General features: G+C 36.1%; 2 protein-coding genes across 6 annotated transcripts in view; one reads left to right on the top strand and one right to left on the bottom strand.

Moving 5' to 3' along the window:
* LOC137622238 (transmembrane ascorbate-dependent reductase CYB561-like) overlaps positions 1-10,000 on the bottom strand; it is a 335,839-nt gene that overhangs the window by 68,264 nt on the left and 257,575 nt on the right. The window lies entirely within an intron of this gene.
* Positions 1-10,000, top strand: part of LOC137622240 (transmembrane ascorbate-dependent reductase CYB561-like) — a 56,344-nt gene that overhangs the window by 10,695 nt on the left and 35,649 nt on the right. The gene's annotated exons all lie outside the window — the stretch shown is intronic.

Below are 10,000 nucleotides of genomic sequence, written 5' to 3'. Positions count from 1 at the left end.
GTTCTACTTGAGCGTGTAATAAATTTTTTCATACATCATTTTTAACGAATGTGAATTAACTTTTTTCTTTAAATATGCAATATTGTGGCAATACTCTGTTAATAGGAAGTGTTGACGTAAGTGTTGGAGAATGAAATCAAATTTGTGATTTACGAAGCACTTAGCAATTGTGTGTTTTTTTTTTTATTCCGTATTTCGTAAATTGTGTCATGATCTTTGTGGTCCGTCTAACGTTTGGGTTGTTTTTTGACAAATGTACTTAGATGATGAAGGTTGTGGCGACAAAATTATGATATATATATATATATATATGTATGTATGTATATATATGTAATAATATATATATATAATATATATATATATATATATATATGGTCATGAACCCATGCAATTTTATGTAAGGTTTGAGTTATGTATATGTATATATATATATATATATATATTATATATATACACTTATATTCTTATATATATTTATGATGTATATTTACTTACAGTTTATATATAAATAGACATATGTAATATAAGTATATATATATATATATATATAAATATTTATTTATGCACTGTAGGCCTACATATGCACACACACTATAGTATATATATATATATATATGCATACAATTTATGTATATTATTGTTTACATAGGTCTGCGTCTTCCATCCTGGGGTTTAGCTGAACCTGTTCAATTTGCTTGTTTTAGTAATTCCTCCTTTTCGATTAATTGTAATGACCAACAATGAATCTTTTTTTTTTTTTTTTTTTTTTTTTGTCCTGGACAGGGAATAAGCCTACGACCTGCAGGATCTATATAAGATGTTGTCATAGAGATAATTTTAAGTACTTATTGATTGGTATAGCGTGATCCGCATTAATTTCCAAATTCACGGTATAAAGCCTTTGTCTTATAGTATCCTGCTTTTCCAACTAGGGTTGTAGCTTAGCTAGTAATAATAATAATAATAATAATCTCTTGACAGTAGACTGTGGGCTCAATCATAATGAGAATATTGCATTATTTCAAGCTAATATAAATCTTAATGAACTAAATATTTCTCATTCTCACAAAGTTAAAACTAGAGGGGGCACTCAGTAGCAGGGTTGCCAGGTTGGCCTTTTTCAGGCCAAAAAATATCAAATTTGGCCTTTTTTAAAATTAGTTGGCCTTTTGTAATGTCATGAAAAAAATGTGGGCTTTAAATAATATTTTTGGCCTTTTTCTAATAATGGGTTGGCCTTTTTAAAGCTCTGGTTGATTATAAGTTGGCCTTTTCTCATTTAGAAAACCTGGTAACCCTGCTCAGTAGAAAGCATGCCGTCGCCAAACAGTCATATTTTCGTCATAACTCAGCTACGTACTTCGATAATTTTCTTGAAACCCTTATAGATTTATCCTTGGGTCATATCCCACAGGTCCAACAAGTTTCGATGAAATTGGTTCAGTAGTTCTTTTAGGTCCACCAAGTTTCGTTGAAATTGGTTCAGTAGTTTCTTTTAGGTCCACCAAGTTTCGTTGAAATTGGTTCAGTAGTTTTTTTAGGTCCACCAAGTTTCGATGAAATTGGTTCAGTAGTTTTTTTAGGTCCACCAAGTTTCGAGGAAATTGGTTCAGTAGTTTTTTTAGGTCCACCAAGTTTCGTTGAAATTGGTTCAGTAGTTTTTTTAGGTCCACCAAGTTTCGTTGGAATTGGTCCTGTAGTTTTTTGAGTATCCTTTTTAACAAACATACAGTTCAAAGTAGGAGCAAATGTTTTCATGTTGACCAGGCTGACATGAGTCTTTTTATTGTTTATTCATGACATATTTGTTTTTGACGTGTTAATAGTTTATATAAGACATATCTGTTTTGACGTTGTTAATAAATTTAGTTTATATAGGACATATCTGTTTTTGACGTTGTTAATAGTTTATATAGGACATATCTGTTTTTGACGTTGTTAATAGTTTATATAGGACATATCTGTTTTGACGCTGTTGTTGTTTTTAGAATGACATATTGTTAATTTATTCTCATTTAGTTTTTTCCTTATTTCCTTTCCTCACTGGGCTATTTTTCCCTATTGGAGCCCTTGGGCTTATAGCATCTTGCTTTTCCAACTAGGGTTGTAGCTTGGCTACTACTACTACTACTACTAATAATAATAATAAGTAAACTATCCAATAGACAGGGGCGAATACATGCCCTCGCAAAATCTTCGAATTCAGCGAAGGTAATAGAAAGAAAATCTGTTTGTCTCCCAGCTCAGAAGCGATACTGTACAATACTCGTCCGTCATTCGTATTTTAATCCACCCTTTTGGTCTTGTATAACGGAGTGTATTATAGATTGTGTATATTAAATTCATTTGTGTTAAAGAGTTTGTTGGTTTTAATTTTATCGGGAGTTTGCAGCTAGTAAGTCAAACGGGGTGCAATTATAGGGCTAAATTGTCATCATACTTCGTACAATAAGATTGTCCTCTTTTTATTTAGTGGCTATATTTTATAGTTTTCTGTAGTATCTCGTGTTTACTGACTCTTGCATTGATTTGAATTTGATTCCAATTGAAATATGGTATTCTCCATCATGAGGCTCAATACTACACAGTATTCTAGAAGTTTTATTTCAGCTGTGACCAAGTTGTGGAATGATCTTCCTAAACGGGTAGTTGAATCACAGTAGAACTTCAAAAGTTCAAACTTGGAGCAAATGTTTTTATATTGAATAGGGCTGACATGAGTCTTTTTATAGTTTATTTATGAAATATCTGTTTCAATGTTTTTACTGTTTTTAAGCTATTTAATTTTAATTGCTCATTACTTCTCATATCGTTTATTTATTTCCCTATTTCCTTACATCACTGGGCTCTTCGTTTATTTATTTCCCTATTTCCTTTCCTCACTGGGCTCTACGTTTATTTATTTCCCTATTTCCTTTCCTCACTGGGCTCTTCGTTTATTTATTTCCTATTTCCTTTCCTCACTGGGCTCTTCGTTATTTATTTCCCTATTTCCTTTCTCACTGGGCTCTTCGTTTATTTATTTCCCTATTTCCTTTCCTCACTGGGCTCTACGTTTATTTTATTTCCCTATTTCCTTTCCTCACTGGGCTCTTCGTTTATTTATTTCCCTATTTCCTTTCCTCACTGGGCTCTTCGTTTATTTATTTCCCTATTTCCTTTCATCACTGGGCTCTTATTTATTTCCCTATTTCCTTTCCTCACTGGGCTCTTCGTTTTATTCATTTCCCTATTTCCTTCACTCACTGGGCTATTCGTTTATTTATTTCCCTATTTCCTTTCCTCACTGGGCTCTACGTTTATTTATTTCCCTATTTCCTTTCCTCACTGGGCTCTTCTTTCATTTATTTCCCTATTTCCTTTCCTCACTGGGCTCTTCGTTTATTTATTTCCCTATTTCCTTTCCTCACTGGGCTCTTCGTTTATTTATTTCCCCATTTCCTTACATCACTGGTCTATTTTCTTCTGTTGCAGCCCTTGGGCTTATAGCATCTTGCTTTCCAACTAGGGTTGTAGCTTAGCTTATAATAATAATATTAGAAACGTCCTAGCTTCCCAGTTTGTTGGACCAGGGTTCGATAGTATCCTGTATTGTGTGCAAGCTCACCATCCTTTTGAATTGAGCCTATAGGCCTATCCTCTGAGTCATAACATATCTGGTCCTATCTTCATGGAGAGGGACTCTATCTTTGTGACTTAGTAACTAACGAAGTCCAGAGAATAATCTCTGGTGATCAGGGCTATGTACTCAAAGCGGCCCTGTTTGATGTTCAGATTAATGTAGTTGGGAGCTGGGAAGGGGGGGGGGGGGAGGAAGAAAGAGAGGTTTAATTTCAATAGGGTAAAATCGTTGTTCGATTTCATAGGTCCAGATATAGATAAGGATATGAATTATGTAGCGAGCGACTGAACATATTTGTTATCAATTTTATAAAATCACTATGATCTATATTTAATGACGGACCTTTATTATTATTATTATTATTATTATTATTATTATTATTATTACCTCCGCCAACGAAGTTGGAAGCAGGTTGTTTTATCCTCTCTTTTTTGTATGTGTTTGTTCGTGAATAGCTTCCTGACCACAATTTCAATCCTAAATTATTGAAAATTGCAGGGATTAACTGATATGTATACGGTGGAAGTTATTAGATTTTGGAAGGTCAAAGGTCAAGGGCGCGGTTGAGCTAAAGGTCGATAAATAAGCTGTAGCGACGGAGGTCTGCGCTTTACTGAGTGTCCCTCTAGTTGTTATTATTATTATTATTATTATCATCATTATTATTATTATTATTTCTAACTAAGCTACAACCCTAGTTGGAAAAGTTAGATGCTATAAGCCCAAGGGCTCCAACAGGGAAAAATGGCCCAGTGAGGAAAGAAAATAAGGAAATGGATAAGTTGTGATGAACAATTAAAATAAAATATTTTGAAAATATTAACAACATTAAAACAGAATTTTCATATATAAACTCTGAAAAGACTCATGTCAGCCTGTTCAACATAAATATATTTGCTGCAAGTTTGAATTTCTGAAGTTCTACTGATTCAACTACCCGATTAGGAAGATCATTCCTCAACTTGGTCCAGCACTCGTCCTTTTGCACAATACCCCCCCCCCCACCCCCCACCCCCGTCCACCCCCAGTCCAGCCATGAACTGTGGGAAGCTTGGCTTTAACCTATGGATTTGATCTTGTTCATTTTGGTCCATACGAGATCGTCCTAACAAATGTGTGGATATGTATATACATATATATATATATATAATATATATATATATGGATATATATATTAATATGTAAATATATATATATATATATATATATGTGCGTGTGTGTTTGTATGTATATACAGCATATGTATTATATATGTGTATATATATATATGTATGTATATATATACATATATATATATATATATATATGTAAAGGAAAAAAAGAAAAATCTGACTCGCTCACCAAAATGTTAATCCATACATTTATATGTTTAAATATTTTCATCCAAATTCAACATCTAGTTTGTTTATATAATTTTTGTTCTTTGTAACAAACATATTTGTAGCACCAACATGTTTTTAAATGTGTTTTCCACACACCTGAATATTTTGTATTTATAAACATGCAGACTTGCATCATAATACTAGGCAGGCTGTTAATTCTAATAGCCAGGCCTTCTCCATCATGAGGCTCAATACTACGCAGTATTCTAGAAGTTTTATTCCAGCTGCTACCAAGTTGTGGTGTGATCTTCCTAATCGGGTAGTTGAATCAGTAGATTTTCGAAAGTTTAAAGTTGGAGCAAATGTTTTTATGTTGACCAGGATGACATGAGTCTTTTTATAGTTTATATAGGACATATCTGTTTTTGACGTTGTTAATAGATTATATAGGACATATCTGTTTTGACGTTACTGTTTTTAGAATGATTTATGGTTAATTTGTTCTCATCATTTATTTATTTCCTTATTTCCCTTCCTCACTGGGCTATTTTTCTATATTGGAGCTCTTGGGCTTATAGGATCTTTCTTTTTCAACTAGGGTTGTAGCTTGGCTAGTAATGATAATAATAATTTTTTATAGATTTCGTAGTTTTTATACGGCTATTATTTTAAATGTTATTATTGATCTTAAAATATTTTATATTTATTCATTACTTCTCATTTATAGATTATTTATTTCCTGATTTCCTTTCCTCACTGGGCTATTTTCTCCTGTCGAGCGCTAGATCGTGTAACATCCTGCTCTTCCAACTAGGGTTGTAGCTTAGCAAGTAATAATTATAATAATAGTATTTAAAATAAGGATAATGATCATAATAATAATACTAATGATAATAATATTAATAATAATAATAATAATGATAATAATAATAATATTGATAAAAGCTACCACTAGCCCACCACAATGCCTTAGCTGAAAAGGATGCTTTGCTGTTTATATCAAAGGAACTATCGAGTATGAGATGGGTTCGAATCCTAATAATAATAATTTAGAATCCCAGTGTTAAGCCCTTTCTGTGACGTCACATTCCCAAGCATCACAAGGCGGTATCTCCTTTAGGAACATCCCAGCGTAGTTGGCTAGCGGCTATTTTTAGCCCAACCCGAATTGTGTTAGCCCAAGGGGCTATTAGCGGTTGGCGTACTCTTTAAAATTCACATACGCCCTACCATGTAGGATTGTCCACATACCACACATTATTATTATTATTATTATTATTACCTCCGCCAACGATGTTGGAAGGAGGTTATGTCCAACCCGAATTGTGTTAGCCCAAGGGACTATTAGCGGTTGGCGTACTCATTAAATTTCACATACGTCCTACCATGCAGGATTGTCCACATACCACACATTATTATTGTTATTATTATTATTATTATTATTATTACCTCCGTCAACGATGTTGGAAGGAGGTTATGTTTTACACCCTCTTTTTGTGCGTGTGTTTGTTCGTGAACAGCTTCCTGACCACAATTTCAGTCGTAAAGTATTGAAACATGCAGGGATTAACTGTTATGTAAAACGCTGGAAGTTATTAAATTTTGGAAGGTCAAAGGTCAAGGGCACGGTCGAGCTAAAGGTCGAGAAATACAGCCGTGGTGGAGGTCTGCGCTCTGCTGAGTGCCCCTCTAGGTATTATTATTATTATTATTATTATTATTATTATTAAAGCTACAACCCTAGTTGGAAAAGCAGGATGCTACGAGCCCAAGGGCTCAAACAAGGAAAATAGCCCAGTGAGGAAAGGTAATAAGGCAATAGATAAACTATATGATAAGTAATAAACAATTCGAATATAATATTTTAAGAACAGCAACAATGTTAAAAACAAATATTTCATATATAAACTATAAAAGGGAGACTTGTGTCCGCCTGTTCAACATGAAAACATTTGCGGCAGGTTTGAACTTTGGAAGTTCTTTTGTGTGCTCATTTTATTAGAAAAGTTCTTTGAAACAAAGAACTTATATTTTATTATATATATTTATTATTATTATTTACATTTTCTTCCCCATCGTTATCCTTACATTAAAGGGTCGGTTGCCTGATGCATCCTCTCCAATACACGTTTACTTAGTGTTCACTTTCCCATCTAAGCATCCCCTAAACTCTTATACGATCTGCTAAGCTTATGTCCTATCCTACTCCTCATATTCTTGGCATTACTATGCGCCCTCTCCAGTGCCTTCTATCAAAGGCATATCCTCTTCCACCAAACCTCTTCTCTCCATATCATCCTTCACCTTATCTCGACATCATATTCTCTGCCTTCCTCTCGAACTCTTCCCCCTAACAGGTTCCTCTCAATGCCTCCTCACTACCTCCCGGTTGATGTGGCCGGATTGGTAACGTCTCTGTCTGGTGTTTGCCAGGCGGGGGTTCGAGTCCCGCTCAGACTCGTTAGTGCCATTAGTGTCTACAACCTTACCATCCTTGTGAGCTAAGGTTGGGGGGGGTTTGGGGGAGCCTATAGGTCTATCTGCTGAGTCATCAGCAGCCACTGCCTGGCCCTCCCTGGTCCTAGCTTGGGTGGGGAGGAGGCTTGGAAGCTAATCATGTAATATATGGTCAGTCTCTAGGGCATTGTCCAGCTTGGAAGGGCAATGTCACTGTCCCTTGCCTCTGCCATTCATGCGTGACATTTAAACCTTTAAAACGTGTCCCATACGATCTCTGTCCTGACACTCTCATCACGTCTGGAATCTTTACTACGCCTGCCATTCTTATATCATAAATTTCCAGTTTTATATTCTCACAATCCACCTGAGCATTCTCATATCTGTTCTCCCGAGCTCTGCTTCCTCTTAGAGGTCACGTTTCCGGTCAACCCAAGCTCTGCATCCGCTTTTCATCTTAGAGGTCACGTTTCCGGTCAATTCAATAACACTGGTCGTACTACTTTGCTATAGATCTTGACTTTTAGCTTGATTGGCATTTTCCTTACACATACCAATTCCTCTACCTCCCTCTACTCCCCCCCCCCCCCAGGCTGCCTCTATCCTATTCTCAGCCTCAGTTGGTTATCGAAAGTAATCTCTTCCACTTCATTAATCCCACGCAGGGACTGCACTCTTGCCTTGTTATCATTTGCAATCGATGATTTGGAAAGACAAAGGTACGATGGAATTGATAACGGGAGTCTCTCTCTCTCTCTCTCTCTCTCTCTCTCTCTCATTTTGTAAAGATAAATTCTCGTTTAACAACCACAATGTGTAGTTTAATATCAAGTCTCTCAACCCTCTCCATCCTAAGTTAGGACCAGGGAGGGCCAGACAATGTCTGTCGATGACTCGGCATTTAGATCCATGGCCATTCTTAACGCTGAACGATTATATATATATATATATATATACACACACACACACACACACACATATATATATATATATATATATGGTCAATCTCTAGGGCACTGTCCTGCTAGCTAGGACATTGTCACTTTCCCTTGCCACTGCTATTCATGAGTGGCCTTTAAACCTTTAAAGTAGGCAGTGAGTACTGTTCTCATTGCGTGTGGGCGCTCCATATTGTATATATTGGTAAATTGAAATTCTCTTTTCGATAAAAGCTTTCAGGTTAATTAGCATCATGATAATCATTATTTTCTTTCCATATACGATCATTTAACTTCCACTTCCATTAACGCTCGATTCTCTCTTGGGCTTCGTTGTAATCCTGCAGGGGTCTGTTGATAGCCTCTCTCTCTCTCTCTCTCTCTCTCTCTCTCCAAGAACGAAGCTAGGGATAATAACCGTTCGTCTCTCTCTCTCTCTCTCTCTCTCTCTCTCTCTCCAAGAACGAAGTTAGGGATATTAACCGTTCGTCTCTCTCTCTCTCTCTCTCTCTCTCTCTCTCCAAGAACGAAGCTAGGGATATTAACCGTTCCTCTCTCTCTCTCTCTCTCTCTCTCTCTCTCCCCCCCAAGAACGAAGCTAGAGATAATAACCTTTCGTCTCTCTCTCTCTCTCTCTCTCTCTCTCTCCAAGAACGAAGTTAGGGATATTAACCGTTCGTCTCTCTCTCTCTCTCTCTCTCTCTCTCTCCAAGAACGAAGCTAGGGATATTAACCGTTCCTCTCTCTCTCTCTCTCTCTCTCTCTCTCTCCCCCCAAGAACGAAGCTAGAGATAATAACCTTTCGTCTCTCTCTCTCTCTCTCTCTCTCTCTCCCCCTCAAACCCGATTCCCTCTGTTCATCCACTCTATCCCTAAGGGAATAGTACCTCCCCTCCATCCCTAAGGGAATAGTACCTCCCTTCCCCCCCCCCCCTTCCCCCAATCCCCCCTGTGTGATTTGTGACCTAATTAGCTGTGCTTTTCGGATCCGTGATCCCTGGCTTCGGATGGGGAATGAGGGGCACGGATAAGGGAGTGGGGACTCACGCTGTAGGGGAGGGTAGGACGTCGATATTGAGCTCTTCAGGGGGAGTGGGTTTTTCCTTATTTTGCTTTAGAGGAAAATGTATAAGGAAGATTGTTTTTTCAGTGAAAAACGAACAAGTTTAGGTGGAAGATTTTTGAGGAAAATGAACAATTAAATTTGACTATTTTTAGTGAAAAACGAACTAAGGTTAGGTGGAAGATTTTGTTAGAAGGAAATGAACTAACAAATTGGATTATTTTTGGTGAAAAACTAACAAGTTTAGGTGGATTTTTTAAAGGAAAACTAAAAAGTTTAGTTGGCAGATCTTTTAGAGGAAAATTAACAAGTAAATTGGAATATTTTTTAGTGGAAAACTAACAAGTTTAGCTAGAATTTTTTAGAGGAAAATTAACAAGTTTAACTTAAAGATGTATTAAAGGACATTTTTTTAAAAGTTAGAAATGTATTATCACAGTTAGGTACTTGATTATGTATTAAATGAGTTTATTTTATTTGTTTTTTTCGGAGAGAAGAAAACCATGTTTTTTTATGAATGGAATTCTGGTCGCCTTGAAGAGGCAAATTTAACGTATGTTGATTTGCAAGTTTTGTATTGAACACTTTCATATAAATT

Source organism: Palaemon carinicauda, chromosome 29, assembly GCF_036898095.1.
Source record: "Palaemon carinicauda isolate YSFRI2023 chromosome 29, ASM3689809v2, whole genome shotgun sequence".
Taxonomy (NCBI): domain Eukaryota; kingdom Metazoa; phylum Arthropoda; class Malacostraca; order Decapoda; family Palaemonidae; genus Palaemon; species Palaemon carinicauda.
The sequence above is the reverse complement of the archived record's forward strand: the minus strand, read 5'-3'. Positions and strand labels throughout refer to the sequence as shown.